The sequence below is a fragment of the Bison bison genome, unplaced genomic scaffold, assembly GCF_000754665.1.
Source record: "Bison bison bison isolate TAMUID 2011002044 unplaced genomic scaffold, Bison_UMD1.0 scf7180017864118, whole genome shotgun sequence".
Lineage (NCBI taxonomy): Eukaryota > Metazoa > Chordata > Mammalia > Artiodactyla > Bovidae > Bison > Bison bison.
Genome location: NW_011494690.1, coordinates 2,852,269 through 2,852,639, shown reverse-complemented (window position 1 = coordinate 2,852,639; position 371 = coordinate 2,852,269).

Below are 371 nucleotides of genomic sequence, written 5' to 3'. Positions count from 1 at the left end.
GGGAGGGGGGCGGGAGGTGCAAGGGGCGGCGTGGGGGGCGTGGCGGAAAGCAAATGTGAGAAACAAAGAGAGACCAGGCGGAAAGCCCCTGAGACCAGGAAGGAGAGATGCGATTCTGATTTGGCAGTGGCACCTGCTACCCGCTACTAGGAAATCATAGGACTGTTCTCGTATTTATAAGGCACTTTATTGGTAATAACCATCGGTCATCTCTAAAAGGTACACTAGCGCTCCGCCTGTATTATCCCCTCTAATCTTCTCAGCGTCTTCTAAGGCGTCTTACGGTCACCACTTTTATAAGGTCACACAGTCGGGGAGCCCAGCTTTGCCCCCAGGCCGCCGCGCTCGGGCGGGGAGGTGGCCGAGGCCTC